Below are 18496 nucleotides of genomic sequence, written 5' to 3'. Positions count from 1 at the left end.
ATTCAGTGTGTGTGTCTCTCTCGGCTAGCAATCATAAGTGAAAGTAAGTTGGCTGTACGTGTGTACTTAGTTCTAGCTATTTTACTGCTCCTCCTCCTTGGTTACAATCAGCCAATAACATTTATCATCATCATTATTTTTATTTTACTTCCCCCACCCAATTCCAGCAGCGATCTGTTCTCTCTCTATCGAATCTTTTCTCTCTCTGTCAAATCTTTTCTCTCTATGTAGAATAATCCTGGACTAATAGAGCTAAGGTTAGGCACATTCGCCCAGCCCTCGGAAGCTTAGTGCTGCAGTAAGAGCCACTCTCCTAGAACACCGGCCGCCATCATGACCGACGCAGCAATCTCCTTCGCCAAGGACTTCTTGGCCGGCGGCGTGGCCGCTGCTATCTCCAAGATCGCTGTAGCGCCCATTGAACGAGTCAAGCTTTTGCTTCAAGTCCAACATGCAAGCAAACAAATCACAGCCGACAAGCAATACAAAGGAATCATGGACTGCGTTGTCCGTATCCCCAAAGAACAAGGTTTCCTGTCTTTTTGGCGTGGTAACCTCGCCAATGTGATCAGGTATTTCCCAACCCAGGCCTTCAACTTTGCCTTCAAAGACAAGTACAAGAAGATCTTCCTTGATAATGTTGACAAGAGGACCCAGTTCTGGCGTTACTTTGCTGGAAACCTGGCATCTGGTGGAGCTGCTGGAGCCACCTCCTTGTGCTTCGTCTACCCACTTGACTTTGCTCGAACCCGTCTAGCTGCTGATGTTGGAAAGGCTGGCGCTGGCAGAGAATTCAAGGGTCTTGGTGATTGCCTTGCCAAGATTTACAAATCCGATGGGCTTAAAGGTCTCTACCAAGGTTTCAATGTGTCTGTCCAAGGAATCATCATTTACAGAGCTGCTTATTTTGGAATCTACGACACAGCTAAAGGTATGCTTCCAGATCCCAAGAACACACACATATTTATCAGCTGGATGATTGCTCAGACAGTAACAGCAGTGGCAGGCTTTGCCTCTTACCCATTTGACACAGTCCGTCGTCGTATGATGATGCAGTCTGGAAGAAAAGGAGCTGAGATCATGTACAGTGGCACAATTGACTGCTGGAAGAAGATAGCAAAAGATGAAGGTGGCAGGGCTTTCTTCAAGGGTGCCTGGTCCAACGTGCTCAGAGGAATGGGTGGTGCTTTTGTCTTGGTCTTGTACGATGAGCTCAAGAAAGTCATCTAAGTTTATCCTTGTTCAGATGTCTGACCTGGCATGCTGTATTATGTAACATACCCTGAATGTTCTGGACTTTCTTTTTTTTGTTTTTGTCAAGCACACCTTTATTTATAAAATGTAACTGTTAATTTTACTGGTTGATATTTGGGGAAACAAGTTTATTCCATTTCACCAGCTTTCCACATTAACATAAATCATTCCCTTTATACCCACTTAACTATCAGTGGGGCCTGCATTTGTAGTGCACATCTGATAAGTGGGCTTACCTGATGGGACTCAATTCAACGTTCTTTATTTTTTATTTCAGTCATGTTTTTAAATAACCTAGGTTGGAGGAAATAAAAAATATGGATCTAAAAAAAAAAAAAAGGTTAGGCACATTCGACCACAGGTTCCATGGACACAGATTGTTATTGTCAGCGTCATGTTGAATCTCCTATCTATATCAAACTGTTGTCACAACGAAAACTAAAATAAAGCATTTATTTATGTTGGATCTTTCATTTTTCGGATTCTGCACTTAAACGATAACGAAAATACCTGAAATTCGGACAAAAATGCATTCGGACGAAAACTAATGCAGATGTCTAAAAATTAGCACTTTTGATTCTTCATGTTCGTGTCCCATAGACTTTAACGGTGTTCATCCAAATTTTTTGCCTGTTCGGTATATTCTGGTGCGAACCAAACCGAGGGGTGTTTGGCTCATCCTTAACCACTTGCTTACTGGGCACTTAAACCCCCCTCCTGCCCAGACCAATTTTCAGCTTTCAGCGCTGATGCACTTTGAATGACAATTGCGCGGGCATACAACACTGTACCCAAATGAAATTTTTATCATTTTTTCCCACAAATAGAGCTTTCTTTTGGTGGTATTTAATTCCAGCTGGGAGTTTTATTTTTTGCTAAACAAACAAAAAAAGATGCAAAATAAAATAAAAATAAAAAATCATGTTTAATAGTTTGTTATAAAATTTTGCAAACAGGTCATTTTTCTCCTTCATTGAAATGCGCTGATGAGGCGGCACTGGTGGGCACTGATGGGCGGCACTGGTGGGCACTGATGGGCGGCACTGGTGGGCACTAATAGGCACAGTTAAGGCGACACTAATAGGCACAGATAAGGTGGCACCAATAGGCACAGATAAGGCAGTACTGATGGGCACAGATAAGGCGGCACTGATGGGCACTGATAGGTGGCACGGATGGGTGGCACGGATGGGTGGCACGGATGGGTGGCACTAAGGGGCACTAATAGGTACCACTGATAGATGGGACTGATGGGCACTGATAGGTGCCACTGATAGGTGGCTCTGATAGGTGGCTCTGCTGGGCACTGATGGGCGGCACTGATGGGCACTGGTAGATGACACTGATGGGCACAGATATGTGGCACTGAGGTGCAGCAATGTTGTTGAGGCAGATTGTGGGCACTGATAGGTGGCACTGTGGGCACTGATAAGTGGCACTGTGGGTACTGATGTATGGCACTGTGGGCACTGATGTATGGCACTGTGGGCACTGATGTATGGCACTGCTGGGTGGCATTATGGGCACTAATAGGTGGCACTTTATTAATGCTCTGGGGGTTACTGGCAGGGGGCAGGTTGGCACTGATACACTGGCCGTGATCTGGACTGATGTCCTGATCACGGCCGCCGGTGATCGGCTTTTTTTTCTCTCCTCGCGCTGTCAGCGCGAGGAGGAAAAATAGCCAATTACCGGCTCTGTTTTGTCACATGATCAGCTGTCATTGGCTGACAGCTGATCACGTGGTAAGGGGTCGGGATCGACCCCTTGCTCGGATCGGTGATCAGGCGAGTCTCATTGACTCGCCGATCACAGAGCGCGCCACGTGCGCCCGTCAGGGGGCGCGCAGGCCGCTCGTGCATGGGACAACATCAATAGACGTAGTCCCGGCGAAAGGAGGTCCGTGCTGTAGCCGTCATTCGGCTATAGCGCGGATCTCAAGAGGTTAATTGTGAGGAGGTACTTAAAGAAGCTTAAAGTTTACACAAGGATTTCACTTTGTTTATATGGGACTATTATTGTCATTATCATTATTATTATATATCACGTTTGTTCACGTACAATGTTTATGTTGAATCTATTTTAATTTTATGTTCTGTTGTCACATGTTTTGTGGAATAAGCGCACCATTTTTCTCAATATGAGATCAATGGGGCACACCACACCTCAGAGCCAAATCCTGCAATGTAAAATTGCTCTCCAACAATTTAACCTCCCTAGCGGTGATCCCGAGTCTGGCTCGGGCTGGGATTTCAGTACCATGAGCAGTAACCCTGAGCCAGACTCGGGATCGCATCGCTGGATACAGGGAGGATACAGGGAGAAGTTACTTACATTGTCCCCTGGATCCAGTGATATCCTCCGCGCTGTGTGAGCGAGCCGTCCTCCGCTCGATTCACACAGTGCCCGAATGCCACCGAGTTCCGTTCCCTGCGACATTACGACGCACGGGAGCGAAGATCGGCGCCAAATTCAAAAAAGTAAAAACACACAAAACACATACAGTACTGTAATCTTACAGATTACAGTACTGTATAAAAAAAATACACATCCCCTTTGTCCCTAGTGGTCTGTGCAGTGCCCTGCATGCACTTTTATATTATAAATACAGTTTTTTCTGCCTGGAATTTGGGAATTGTCCATAGCAACCAAAAGGGTGTCCCTTTATGTCAAAAGTAATTTTAGACCAACTAGAAAACAGCGATAATAAATTAGAATCACTTGCAGAATTGAGCGATAGAGATTTGTGGGGAAATTCGTCATCAAACACTAAATCTAATGACAGCGACAATTCTGCAAATGAGCAAATTTCAGTGTTTTTGGATTTGATTACATTATTGAATAATTTTTATTATTATTTATTATCATTATTTATTATATTATAAACTTTATCATACCCGGGATGTCTGCTAGACTCTTGTTTGAACAGATTTAAGAGAGTTATTCCTAAGAATTGCAGACCTACAATATAAAACACCAAATTTCCATGCAAAATAATTGTACCGCTTTCAGCACCTAAAATCAGAACTAATCATACCGCCAGGGAGGTTAAAAAGGAAAAACAGGAATCAGGAGGCAACATAAGCCTCTCCGGAATGCCTGCAATCCACTGCCGTACCTCCTTCTGAAAAGCTATCCACTGTAGGTCGCTTATCAGGGGGAGGTAAGCATTGCCGCCACTGTAAAAGATCTCTGAAAGCCATCCTAAGCCAACTGGAGCTTGTTTGGTACATTACGGACACAGATGACCATTAATGCTCGAGTGAGTTGTTTGTACTGGGAACAAATGCTCTCCTAACCACACTGCAATTATCTACATGTTTCAACTACAGAAACCTGATACCGCCATTAGTGCCCAGACATGTGAAAAGCAACTGTTACTTCTTTAAATGAGATTGTAACACTCAACAGAAGGACATGCCGGGGAAATAACACTTCATCCCTTTCTTTATGTATTATTCATTAAAACTCAAGGGCAGAAAGCAAACAGAATGATTTTGTGCACAAGAAAAACACATGCTATGATTTCCTCTGCTGGAACATTTTTATTAACACCTCTCTCCGAGTTATTTACTGTTGGAGAGATGGGAAAGACCAATGTGCATCCGTGAGGGGAAATAAATCATGTTTTTCCTTTGATAATATGCACTGTAATTTGTATATTAAGGATTAGTTTATTCTCGCCCTCTTGGCTCTTCAAAATTAATCATGTAGCAAACCGACATTCCCAATGTTTGTCTTATAGAAAACTGAAGATGAACAATTAGAAGACACTGTGTATTAAGCACATGAGTGAAAATGTTCAATATTATTCATATATAAGGCTGTCACTGTTGTTAAAGCGGAGTTCTAGCCTGAGAAAAAAAAATTCAAAGTCAGGAGCTACAGTATTTTTAGCTCTTTTTAGTCCTTTTAATATAAGGACACTCAGGGGCGGACTGACCATTGGGGCACTCGGGCACTGCCCGAGGGCCCCATGCCACTAGGGGGCCCCATCAGGGTTGCCAGCCTCAATAAAACCAGGGTAAAAATCTTTTTTTTTTTTAAATCCCAAGATTATAGCTTCCCCGCCTCTCCAGTACCTTTTCTGTGTGTGTATTCTGTGTGCCTGTGTGTGTATGCTGTGTGGCCCCATAATCTTCTATTGCCCGGGGGCCCCATAATCTTCTATTGCCCAGGGGCTCCATAATCTTCTATTGCCCGGGGGTCCCATAATCTTCTATTGCCCAGGGGTCCCATAATCTCCTATTGCCCGGGGCCCCATAATCTTCTATTGCCCGGGGGCCCCATAATCTCCTATTGCTCGGGGGGCCCCATAATCTTCTATTGCCCAGGGGCCCCATAATCTCCTATTGCCCAGGGGCCCCATAATCTCCTATTGCCCGAGGGCCCCATAATCTCCTATTGCCCGAGGGCCCCATAATCTTCTATTGCCCGGGGGGCCCATAATCTTCTATTGCCCAGGGGCCCCATAATCTCCTATTGCCCGTGGGCCCCATAATCTTCTATTGCCCAGGGGCTCCATAATCTTCTATTGCCCAGGGGCCCCATAATCTCCTATTGCCCGGGGCCCCATAATCTTCTATTGCCCGGGGGCCCCATGAGTTGTCAGTCCGCCCCTGAGGACACATAATATAAGGACACCTGTCCAGGAGGAAGGGGGAGGAGCTAGTGAACCGCTGAAAAACCCCAATACACCTACCAACATCCCAATATGCAACTAGAGAGGAAATTGCCTTTGACTTTATAGGCAGGTAAGGGGAGTGTGAAAGAGTATTACAAAGGTATAAAATATAACAAAAGTTTATTTGTCACATAAAGTAAAAATAATTGCCAAAAGAGGGACAGTAAAATATATAGAAGCATAGCATGATCATAAAAATAAATACAAAACAAGCACCCAATTTGTTAGGTAGGCTGTAGCACCGAGCCAGCCAAGGTGGAGTAATGGCCCAGCATGCTTCAAGGTGTTCACAGCTGAACCTAAAATACAACACGTTTTTGTAAATGTGTAAATTTGTATATTCCTTCTTCAGGGAGGAAGAAAAGGGTGCACGAGATCAGGGGCGGATCCAGAGTCTAATCTCGGGAGGGGCACTGCTATAAAATATGTTTTTTGGGGGGCAATTTATATGGGAAATGGCTGGTATTGGCGCTTCAATCATTACGGCACCATGGTTGTTATGGTGTCAGGATGATTGAAGCGCATTATTTCTATTAATACATTGTAATATAAAATTAAATGGTTCAACTCACCATATTGCAGAATCAGTGGGAGCCCTGAGGATGTCACTTGCCATGTCGCCTGCCACCAAATGTGGATTGTCACTTGTCACCAAATGCGGATTGTTACTTGCCACGTCACCTGCCACACATTGCGGATTGTCACTTGCCACGTAGCCTGCCACACATTGCAGATTGCCACTTGCCACGTCACCTGCCACACATTGCGGATTGTGACTTGCCACGTCACCTGCCACACATTGCGGATTGTCACTTGCCACGTCGCCTGCCACCAGATGTGGATTGCCACGTAGCCTGCCACACATTGCGGATTGCCACTTGCCACGTCACCTGCCACACATTGCGGATTGTCACTTGCCACGTTGCCTGCCACACATTGCGGATTGCCACTTGCCACGTCACCTGCCACACATTGGGGATTGTCACTTGCCACGTCACCTGCCACACATTGCGGATTGTCACTTGCCACGTTGCCTGCCACACATTGCGGATTGCCACTTGCCACGTCACCTGCCACACATTGCGGATTGTCACTTGCCACGTTGCCTGCCACACATTGCGGATTGCCACTTGCCACGTAGCCTGCCACACATTGCGGATTGCCACTTGCCACGTCACCTGCCACACATTGCGGATTGTCACTTGCCACGTTGCCTGCCACACATTGCGGATTGCCACTTGCCACGTCACCTGCCACACATTGGGGATTGTCACTTGCCACGTCACCTGCCACACATTGCGGATTGTCACTTGCCACGTTGCCTGCCACACATTGCGGATTGCCACTTGCCACGTAGCCTGCCACACATTGCGGATTGTCACTTGCCACGTCACCTGCCACACATTGCGGATTGTCACTTGCCACGTCACCTGCCACACATTGCGGATTGTCACTTGCCACGTCACCTGCCACACATTGCGGATTGTCACTTGCCACGTCACCTGCCACACATTGCGGATTGCCACTTGCCACGTAGCCTGCCACACACTGCGGATTGTCACCTACTGGTGGTCTTTTGTTGGGTCCCAGAGTGAAGATAGGCAGCAGAGAGATGATGCAATCTCTCTGCTGCACACAGCTTCCTACACAGTGAGGGTGGAACTGGAGGGATGCAGGGCAGTGAGAGATGATGTCATCTCCCTGCTCCCCTGCCTGCTGGCTTCCTGATTGGCCAGCAGCCCTCCTAAGCCGCCCAGCTGCCCCCCCCTCACCCGTCCACTCAGCGCGGGTACCCGCGGAACCGACCGCGATTGGACCCGCGGAACCGGCCGCGGGTACCCTTGGAACCGGCCGCGATTGGACCCGCGGAACCGGCCCGCGGAACCGGCCGCGATTGGACCCGCGGAACCGGCCCGCGGGTACCCGCGGAACCGGCCGCGATTGGACCCGCGGAACCGGCCGCGGGTACCCGCGGAACCGGCCGCGATTGGACCCACGGAACCGGCCCGCGGGTACCCGCGGAACTGGCCGCGATTGGACCCGCGGAACCGGCCGTGCTGTCATTAGCTGGCGGTATTCTCGGAGGGGGCAATTGACCCGTTGCCCCCCCCCCCTGGATCCGCCCCTGCACGAGATAGATAATCATCATGTACAAAAGCATCAGGGGCATATTAATGATGTATTCCAGCAGGACATCAGACTCAACTCAGCAGGACATATGCAGGCATGGCCGAATACAAACCAGCTCCGTGCAACATACGGGGACCATAAGCAGTCAGACTCCAGTCAGGTGGACGTTCCATCAGCCTCACACCAACCAGGCGGACTGACGCTTTTACAGAAACCCCCTTGCCCCTTTTGGCGCGGGGTATTTTATAGTGTCTGATTGCTTACGGTCCCCGTATGTTGCACAGAGCTGGTTTGTATTCAGCCATGCCTGCATATGTTCTGCTGAGCTGAGTCTGATGTCCTGCTGGAATACATCATTAACATGCACCTGATGCTTTTGTATATGATGATTACCTATCTTGTAAAACCTTTTCTTCCTCCAACAAATGTTCGATGGAGCATACACACCGTCGGACTTTCCTCCAACAAGCTCACATCCAACATCTGTTGTCGGAAAATCCGATCATGTGTACAGGGCACAATAGTGCTCAGCAGCGCTATCGCAGTTCATTTAGAAGTACAAGCCATCAGTCGTGGTTGCTGACAGTAAATGCAGTTAATTCATTCATAGGAAACTAGTGGGAAAATGTGGGAATAACTTTATATTTATTAGTTATAAATATAAGTCCAACATGCAATGGATAAGACATGAATGCAGAAGGTTCAGCTGGTTCCCGGGTAAAGTTATATCATTACAGGGTGTACCATGGTTATGATATATGCTCCTGGCAATATTGTAAAATACTGTATATATTAATATACAGTATATATATATATATATATATATATATATATATATATATATATACAGTGTCTCACAAAAGTTAGTACACCCCTCACATTTTTGTAAATATTTTATTATATCTTTTCATGTGACAACACTGAAGAAATTACATTTTTCTACAATGTAAAGTAGTGAGTGTACAGCTTGTATAACAGTGTACATTTGCCGGTTACACTTCCACATGCTAGGGCGCATCAACTATCTGACTGATAGCTTCAATCTTCTATGCAAGGCCTGGGGGGAGGGACTAGAAAAGTTGAAGGATGTCTCAGGACATATGACCAAGTCCGGGGGAGTCTAGGGTGGAAAAGGACCTTGGAGTCCTAGTAGATGATAGGCTCAGCAATGGCATGCAATAGAAAGCTGCTGCTAACAAAACAAACTGAATATTGGCATGCATTAAAAAGGGGATAAATCCAGAGATAAAATAATAATTCTCCCGCTCTACAAGACTCAGGTCTGGCCGCACCTGGAATATGCTGTCCAGTTCTGGGTACCAGTCCTCAGGAAGGATGTACTGAAAATGGAGTGAGTACAAAGAAGGGCAACAAAGCTAGTAAAGGGTCTGGAGGAGATTAGTTATGAGGAAAGGTTGGGAGCACTGAACTTATTCTCTCTGGAGAAGAGACGCTTGAGAGGGGATATGATTTCAATTTACAAATATTGTACTGGTGACCCCACAATAGGGATAAAACTTTTTTGCAAAAGGGAGTTTAACAAGACTCGTGGCCACTCATTAAAATGAGAAGAAACGAGGTTTAACCTTAAACTACGTAGAGGGTTCTTTACTGTAAGAGCGGCGGTGGTCTCAGTGGGGGGAAGCATTGATAGTTTCAAGAAACTATTAGATAAGCACCTGAATGACCACAACATACAGGGATATACAATGTAATACTGACATATAATCACACGCATAGATCGGACTACACATGTCTTTTTTTCAACCTCACCTACTATGTAACTATATGTAACTATGTAGCCCCTCTCATTTTTATCAAAAAAAAAAATTCAAACCATGTGATAAGTAGTGGTGCCAATTAAACAAAAAATAATAAATAAATGCGAGTACAACTGCTCCTTTCAAAGTTGAAAAGACTACCTTACAAGTTAAAAACTTACAAGTTAAAAACAGTAAAAGTTTTTGGCGCTAACTCAAAACCAAAATGACATGTCATATATTGTGATAATCAACATAAATCAAACTGTCTATAATGTAGAAATTCCTCCCAAAAAAGTGATAAAATCTTCACAGAACAGTCCAGTCACCGTGATTAAAAAGTGGCATATAAGGTTTTTCTTTAAACTGTGCTTCACTGCAAACAAAGTGTGAGAAATGCACACTCACCAGATAGCTATATTAAATGTGCTTTGTAATCATTTCAGCTTCTTACTCAGCAACTATTAGGGAGATCCAGTAAAAATAGCGGCTCTTACCCCCAGAGGTGTCTCCCTATATTGTTCAAACAATGGAGCTCGGGAAAAGCAAATGAAAAAAAATCATTGTGCAATACGTTTATTAAAAATTAGATTGCAGAAACAATAAAATTGCGTTCTTACATTTAGAGGTGCTATAAGTCAGCACTAACATGTACAGCTTAAAGTGACACTAGAGGTCATTTTTTTTTTTTTTTAACCACTTTCAGACCGGACCATTTTGCTGGTAAATGACCAGAGGTCTTTTTACACTTTGGCACTGCGCTGCTTTAACTGGTAATTGCGCGGTCATGCAATGTTGTACCCAAACGAAATTTGCATCCTTTTCTTCCCACAAATAGAGATTTCTTTTAAAGGTATTTGACTGACTCTGCGATTTTTATTTTTTGCGATATAAACGTAAAAAGACCGCAAATTTTGAAAAAAAATGATATTTTATACTTTTTGTTATTAGAAAAATCCAATAAACTCAATTTTAGTCATACATTTAGGCCAAAATGTATTCAGCCACATGTCTTTGGTAAAAAAAAAGTCAATAACTGTATATTTATTGGTTTGCGCAAAAGTTGTTACATCTACAAACTAAGGTACGTTTTCTGGAATTTACGCAGCTTTTAGTTTACGACCGCCTATCTCATTTCTTGAGGTGCTAAAATGGCAGGGCAGTACAAAACCCCCCCAAATGACCCCATTTTGGAAAGTAGACCCCCTAAGGAAATTGATAAGTGGCATGTTGAGCCCATTGAATATTTTATTTTATTACCTCAAGCGATTGAATAATGACAAAAAATTTTTTTTTTTTTTTTACACAAAGTTGTCATTAACCACTTCAATACAGGGCACTTTCGCCCCCTTCCTTCCCAGCCCAATTTTCAGCTTTCAGCGCTCTAGCGCTTTCAGTGACAATTGCGCGGTCATGCTACACTGTACCCAAATGAAATTGTTATCATTTTGTTCGCACAAATAGAGCTTTATTTTGGTGTTATTTATTCACGACTCCGTTTTTTTTTTTTTGCGATATAAGCGCAAAAAAAGCGGAAATTTGGGAAAAAAACAATATTTTCTTTTTTCTATTTGAAAAGAAATCCAATAAAATCAAATTTTGTCATAAATTTAAGCCAAAATGTATTCTGCTACATGTTTTTGGTAAAAAAAATTCCGTTAAGTGTATAATAATTGGTTTGTGTGATCACGGACATATGTACGCAAATGATCATGTACATATGTGTGCAGGTGATCACGTACATATGTGTGCAGATAATCATTGGGACATGTGATTTTAGTGGGACATATGTGGGGGACATGTTTTTATTATTAGGGACATGTGTTTTTATTATTTGGGGACATGTATGTTTTGGGGACATGTGTGTTTTGGGGACATATGTGGGGACTGTGTTTTCACTGTGTGGTGTGTTGTGTGTTTACACTACACTGATGATCAGTGAGTAAAAAGCTGTGAAAAGCAGCCCATACTCACTGATCATCAGCCGGCTGCAGCGTTCTGCTCTCCTCTTCTCAGCGGTGACTTCCGTGTGAGGAGAGGAGAGCCGATTGCCTAGCAACCGGCTGTTTGTTTACATCACATGACGGCCGTGATTGGACACGGCCGTCATGTGATCAGGAGGGCCAATCACAGAGCCCTCCTGCCGATCTGAGATGTGCCGTGTCCGGGTGACACGAGCACATCGGGATCGCGCCGCTGCGTGGGCGCGCGCGCGCGCGATCCCGCTGCTCCTGAATGACGTTCCTGAACGTCCTATCAGGAGCAGGCGGCTCCCACCCGGCCGTATATATACATTGGCCGGGTGGGAAGTGGTTAAATGATATATTGCTCACACAATCTATAGGCATATGTGAAATGACACCCCAAAATAAATTCTGCTGCTTCTCCTGAGTACGAGGATACCACATATGTGGCACTTTTTGGGAGCCTAGCCGCGTACGGGGCCCCGAAAACCAAGCACCGCCTTCAGGCTTTCTAAGGGCGTAAATTTTTGATTTCACTTCTCACTACCTATTACAGTTTTGAAGGCCATAAAATGCCAAGATGGCACAAAACCCCCACAAATGACCCCATTTTAGAAAGTAGACACCCCAAGCTATTTGCTGAGAGGCATGTTGAGTCCATGGAATATTTTATATTTTGCCACAAGTTGCGGGAAAATTACAAACTTTTTTTTTTTTTTTTACACAAAGTTGTCACTAAATGATATATTGCTCACACATGCTATGGGCATATGTGAAACGACACCCCAAAATAAATTCTGCTGCTTCTCCTGAGTATGGGGATACCACATATGTGGGACTTTTTGGGAGCCTAGCCACGTACAGGGGGCCCCGAAAACCAAGCACCGCCATCAGGCTTTCTAAGGGCGTAAATTTTTGATTTCACTTCTCACTACCTATTACAGTTTTGAAGGCCATAAAATGCCAAGATGGCACAAAACCCCCACAAATGACCCCATTTTAGAAAGTAGACACCCCAAGCTATTTGCTGAGAGGCATGTTGAGTCCATGGAATATTTTATATTTTGCCACAAGTTGCGGGAAAATTACAAACTTTTTTTTTTTTTTTTTACACAAAGTTGTCACTAAATGATATATTGCTCACACATGCTATGGGCATATGTGAAATGACACCCCAAAATAAATTCTGCTGCTTCTCCTGAGTATGGGGATACCACATATGTGGGACTTTTTGGGAGCCTAGCCGCGTACGGGGCCCCGAAAACCAAGCACCGCCATCAGGCTTTCTAAGGGCGTAAATTTTTGATTTCACTTCTCACTACCTATTACAGTTTTGAAGGCCATAAAATGCCAAGATGGCACAAAACCCCCACAAATGACCCCATTTTAGAAAGTAGACACCCCAAGCTATTTGCTGAGAGGCATGTTGAGTCCATGGAATATTTTATATTTTGCCACAAGTTGCGGGAAAATTACAAACTTTTTTTTTTTTTTTACACAAAGTTGTCACTAAATGATATATTGCTCACACATGCTATGGGCATATGTGAAATGACACCCCAAAATAAATTCTGCTGCTTCTCCTGAGTATGGGGATACCACATATGTGGGACTTTTTGGGAGCCTAGCCGCGTACGGGGCCCCGAAAACCAAGCACCGCCATCAGGCTTTCTAAGGGCGTAAATTTTTGATTTCACTTCTCACTACCTATTACAGTTTTGAAGGCCATAAAATGCCAAGATGGCACAAAACCCCCACAAATGACCCCATTTTAGAAAGTAGACACCCCAAGCTATTTGCTGAGAGGCATGTTGAGTCCATGGAATATTTTATATTTTGCCACAAGTTGCGGGAAAATTACAAACTTTTCTTTTTTTTTTTCACAAAGTTGTCACTAAATGATATATTGCTCACGCATGCCATGGGCATATGTGAAATGACAACCCAAAATAAATTCTGCTGCTTCTCCTGAGTACGGGGATACAACATATGTGGGACTTTTTGGGAGCCTAGCTGCGTACGGGGCCCCGAAAACCAAGCACCGCCTTCAGGCTTTCTAAGGGCGTTACAGTTTTGAAGGCCATAAAATGCCAAGATGGCACAAACCCCCCCCCAAATGACCCCATTTTGGAAAGTAGACACCCCTAAATTTACGGGTACACTAGTGAGACTAGGTAATAAATGGCGGGTGCCCTGGAACTATAAAAAAATAACTAACCAACCAGCGTCACCTGTAACAGTTATATGGTGATCACTGGTGAAAGGGTTAACTAGGGGGCAATCAGGGGGCTTTATGCGGTAGTATATGGGGGTCCCCCGCGCTATAAAAAGCTGCGGCGAACCTAAATACCTACCTGCCTAACTAGCGTCACCTGTGACACTAATACAGCGATCAGAAAAACTATCGCTTATTAGGCTGGGTTCACACTGGAGCGATGCGGGAACGCCACGAATCCGCGGCGGGTTCCCGCATCGCATGCCTCCCGGCGGCAGTTCACACTGCCCTATGCGAACTGCTGGGAGTGTCAGTGAAATGTTAATGACACCCCCAGATCAGTTCGCATATCGCAGTGCGATCTGCAAACTCGGATCGCATGGTGTGAACACCCATGCGATCCGATTCTGCTGCGGACCAAAAAAAGGGTCCTGTGCGAATTTGCAGCGGGTGCGGCGAATGGCTGAACTCGAATCGCAGAGATCGGATGTGATTTGCACTGCAGTGCGGTGCGAATCACATCCGTTCTCATAAACCGCTGCAATGTGAACCCAGCCTTAGTGACACTGGCGACGGGGGGTGATCACGGGGTTAAACCTTTATTGGGGGGGTTAGGGGGGTACATTAGAACTAAAGGGGGCTAACCCTAACTGCCCTAACAGTTATTACAGTCACAAATGACACCAATGCAAAAAAAATATAAAAATGCATTGGTGTCACTGTGACTGGGGGGGCAGGGGTAATTGGGGGGGTGATCGGGGGGTAAAGGGGGGGTGTGAGTGTGCCTGGCATGTTCTACTGTGAAGTGTCGTGTTGGTGCAACTCACCGATCCTCTCTCCTCGGTGCCGGAACGAAAAATACCGACACGGAGGAGAGATTACATCACTTGCTCTCCTGTGTTTACATTACAGGAGAGGAAGTGATGTCACGAAGGATTTCCATTCGTCGGGAGCGATCGCGAGGGGGTGGCCATGAATGAATGGCCGCCCCCTCATCCCGGATCGCTCCCGAACGAATACCAACCGCCGCAGGCACCGGGGGGGGGGGCCCGATCGGGCCCTCCACCCGCGGGAAGGCAGGGACGTACAGGTACGCCCATATGCCTGCCCGTGCCATTCTGTCGACGTACATCGTCGTGCGGCGGTCAGCAAGTGGTTAAATAACAAATATGTCATACTTACCTCCACTGTGCAGCTCGTTTTGCACAGAGTGGTCCCGATCCTGGTCTTCTGGGGTCCCTCTGCGGCTCTCTCAGCTCCTCCCTGCATCAGATAACCCCCTGAGAGAAGTGATCTCCATAGAGTTACCTTGCAGGCGTGCTCCGGAGTCCAGCATTCAGCGCCCATAGACGCCAAATGCAGGACTCGGCCCCACCCCCCGGCGGGCCACGTCATTGGATTTGATTGACAGCAGTGGGAGCCAATGGCTGCGCTGCTATCAAGCTATCAATCAGCAGCCGATAACCCCCTAGCAGAGAGAAGGCGCATCCCCCTGAGACACGTTCGTGGGTTCAGGTAAGTAAAATGGGGGGCTGGGGGGGTCAGTGACTGACAGGTGTCTTTTCACCTTAATGCATAGGATACATTAAAGTGAAAAAACACAAACCTGTACAACATCTTTAATGTGCGCTTGCCGTTTCTCCAAGATGCGGCTTACATTCCAAAACAACGGCTGAAGAAACCAGGATACTAGTAGTGACATCAGTATAGGTTGACGCACGGTCTCAATGCATTTCGCGGAAACCACATCATCAGGAAGCTTATACTGACGTCATATAAGGAAACACCTCTGGGGCTAAGAGCTGCTATTATTACTGGATCTCCATAATAGTTGCTGACTAAGAAGCCGAAATTATTACAAAGTGCATTTACTATTGATGTCTGGTGAGTGCATTTCTCACGCATTGTTTGTGGTGGAGCATGGTTTAAAGAAAAACCTTCTATGACACTTACCTTTTAATCAGGGTGACTGGACTGTTCTGTGAAGATTTTGTCCCTTTTTATGGAATTTCTACATTATGGACTGTTAGATTTATGTTAATTATCACAATATATGACATGTAATTTTGGTTTTGAGTTAGCATCATATCGCTCATTTTTAGCCACCACTATTTTCCCCTATGTACAGTCCCCATTTGTTACCACCAGCTTCCTCATATTTTATTGCCACTAAAAGTCCCCTAATGTGCAGTTGCCTCATATTCATACACCAACACCCCCCCCCCCCCCAACTCCATACAGTGAAAACCTCTCATATTCAGTAACCCCCCCCATGTGCAGCCCCTCATATTATCAAAATCAGCAACCCTAGTCCACCCATCTCCACTATGCATTACACTCAAATTCAGTCACCACTATACCCCCAACATGTAAGCCCACTTTCATAAAATCCAGAACCCCTTTTTAATAAAATAACTTTACATTAGCTCCTGATACATAGGTAGTCAGTGTAAATAAACCTGTTTCAATGATAGCATTATCAGTGTAGATAATTAGTATTGGTGGTCAGTGTAAATACTCAGTTACAATGTTGGCCAGTGTAAATAACCCTTTTACATTGGTTGTCATGGCAAATTTCCTTTTTACATTGGTGGTCAGTATAAATACCCTATCATGCTGTGGTTACTGTAGAATCACTTGATACAATAACGGAGAATTGAATAGATACTATTACATGGATAGTCAGTGTATAGCAATACAGGATTTCTTCATCAACCACCAATGACCCAGTATCATGGTGGCCAGTGTACAAATCCCTATTACATTTGCGGAGAGTTAAAAAAATTCTTGTTACACCAATAGTCAATGTAAATGATCAGTAGGAGAAGGGCACACTTTCATTTGGGGTCAGTACAGCACTTCCTTTATTTGGAGTTCAGAGAAGGGCTCAATATCATTGGTGTCAGTAAGTGAAGACCAATCAACGGTGACCAACATTTTTTTTAATGTGCCGCTCAGGCTCAATCACCATGGGGAGTAGTGTGGGTGATGCTGCAACCACTGCAGGAGTGCAAACAAGGGATGGAGCTCATCCCAGCTCCTGTAGTCACTAGAAGAAGAGAGGAAAGATCCCTGGTGCCACACATCCATGGAGTTTATGGGGGTATAAGAGAGACAACCTCAGCCTGTGCTCCCGCCAGGCCATGCTCCCAATGCATTTCACTTTGCCCCTTGGAGCTTAGTCATGGGAAAGAAAAATATTGACTATGACCATAAGAACACCATCCCTTCAGTCAAGCATGGAGGTGGAAACATTATGCTTTGGATCTGTTTCTCAGCTAAAGTTACAGACTGACTTTGCCGAATCTTGAATGAGAACCTTCTTCCCTCAGCCAGAACACTGGATTTGGGTCATGGATGGATCTTTTTTGGCATGACAATGACCCCCAAAAATACCGCCAAGGCAATAAAGGAGTGCCTCAAAAGAAGCACATTAAGGTTATGGAGTGGCCTAGCCAGTCTCCAGACCTTAATCCTATAGAAAATTTATGGAGGAAGCTGAAACTTCGAGCTGCTAAGGGACAGCCAAGAAACCTTAAGGATTTAGAGAAGATCTGTAAAGAAGAGTGGATCAAAATCCCTCCTGAGATGTGTGCAAGCCTGGTCACTAACTACAAGAAATGTGCTACCTCTGTGCTTGCCAACAAGGGTTTCTCCACCAAGTACTAAGTTCTGTTTTGCTTGGGGATCAAATATTTATTTTACTTACTGAACTGTAGTGATGGACGAACTTCCGACGGGACGTTTCGCGAACGCGAAACGCGAACGGACACAAACGTTCGCGAAAACGACCGTTCGCCGCGGGCTCCATTGACTTCAATGGGAGGCGAATTTCGCAAACCTTTAGGTCGAATTTGCGGCCACGGGGTAATTATTAGGGGGTAGCACGTAGTCCCACCACCTGGACAATAGCATAATACATGTATGAGGTGAATTTGGGATCGATAACTACAAGCATTTTTTTTTTATTTGGGAAATTGTTCTGACAATTCAGGACTATGGAGCTAATGAAGGCAATGGAGGAGAGGGAAGGTCAGGGACCAGGGTAGGCAAACAAGAGGGTGCAGGAGATACAGAGCACTGACAGCAGCACCGTAATACAGAGCACTGACATCAGCACCGTGACATACAGCGCTGACAGCAGCTCCGTGACATACAGCGCTGACAGCAGCTCCGTGACATACAGCGCTGACAGCAGCTCCGTGACATACAGCGCTGACAGCAGCTCCGTGACATACAGCGCTGACAGCAGCTCCGTGACATACAGCGCTGACAGCAGCACCGTGACATACAGCGCTGACAGCAGCTCCGTGACATACAGCGCTGACAGCAGCTCCGTGACATACAGCGCTGACAGCAGCTCCGTGACATACAGCACTGACAGCAGCTCCGTGACATACAGCGCTGACAGCAGCTCCGTGACATACAGCGCTGACAGCAGCACCGTGACATACAGCGCTGACAGCAGCTCCGTGACATACAGCGCTGA

The 18496-nt window shown here is 45.4% G+C and overlaps 1 pseudogene; it reads left to right on the top strand.

The window, feature by feature from the left end:
- The first annotated feature begins 274 nt into the window (after nucleotides 1-274).
- On the top strand, nucleotides 275-1325 carry LOC143934470 (ADP/ATP translocase 2 pseudogene; annotated as a pseudogene).
- Nucleotides 1326-18496: the final 17171 nt, after the last annotated feature.

The sequence above is a fragment of the Lithobates pipiens genome, unplaced genomic scaffold (assembly GCF_037356315.1).
Source record: "Lithobates pipiens isolate NorthernLeopardFrog02 unplaced genomic scaffold, aLitPip1_a1.2 Scaffold_27, whole genome shotgun sequence".
Classification (NCBI taxonomy): domain Eukaryota; kingdom Metazoa; phylum Chordata; class Amphibia; order Anura; family Ranidae; genus Lithobates; species Lithobates pipiens.
This window is presented reverse-complemented; position numbering and strand designations above follow the sequence as displayed.